Below are 1,007 nucleotides of genomic sequence, written 5' to 3'. Positions count from 1 at the left end.
CTGGGGGAGCTGGCCGGCTACTGCATCCCAGGAGCAGCCGTGCCTGTGCCCCTCATCCCCGTGAAGCCAGTGGGCGCCTGGGGCAGGAGCTTGGTGCAAAGCAGCCTTTTGGCCAGGAGCAGGGACACGGGTGTGGGTTTTTCAGCTGCAGGGAGCCATCTACAACTTCAATTGCGATGTTAATATCTGACCAGCTCCTGCAGAAGTGATTGCAGCAGACTCCAGATACCCTGGGCAATGTGCTGGTGGTATCTGGCTTTCCTGTGCTGCTCCAGACTGGGCCAGGAGACCAGACAGCACATGCTCGGCCACCGAGGGCTCGGCCGAACATCCTCCTCCCAGCAGAAATCCCACCCAGCTGCTGCACGTGCCCTTCCCCTCCGTCCTGCTGGTGTAGCTGGTGAATGGTGGTAGGCGGCTGGGAACCCATTTTGCAGCCCCAGAGGTCAGGGCGGGCGTGCAGGGAGGCATTTCACAGCTGGCCTGACCTCGGTGCGTGCGTGTGTTTATGGATGCACATGTGGTTTGTGTTTGTGGGCTGTGGAGGGAGCAGGGCAGGGACCCGCGTCCTTTATTGAAAGCAATTATAAATGAATAAGGGCAATGAACACAGCCCTAAATAAATCACTGCAGGCAAACACTCTCCGGTTTTGGCTGTCTTTGCATGAAGATGAATGTGGCAAGCCGGTCCTGTAGTAAGGCAGAGCCAAATGACCCCCTCCCCAGCCCTCTCGCCCATCAGAGCAGTGCTGGGGCTGGTGCTGGGGCTGGTCCTGGGTGAACATCAGCACAGCCCAGCTGGCACCGCTCGCCTTTGCATGCCCGTGCCTGAGGCTCTGCCCGGCTACAGGGCACTCCAGATTCTCCTGCCCAGGGGTTCCCACTGGTGGAGAAGACCTGGGGTTTACGCGGCTCAAACCTGTGGGAGTTAGACCCCCATCACACAGCGGCTCCCGCGAGAGCGGGGCTGTGAGATGCCCCTGAGCAGCTCAGATGGCACCCTGTCC

The sequence above is a fragment of the Buceros rhinoceros genome, unplaced genomic scaffold, assembly GCF_000710305.1.
Source record: "Buceros rhinoceros silvestris isolate BGI_N320 unplaced genomic scaffold, ASM71030v1 scaffold27815, whole genome shotgun sequence".
Lineage (NCBI taxonomy): Eukaryota > Metazoa > Chordata > Aves > Bucerotiformes > Bucerotidae > Buceros > Buceros rhinoceros.
The sequence above is the reverse complement of the archived record's forward strand: the minus strand, read 5'-3'. Positions refer to the sequence as shown.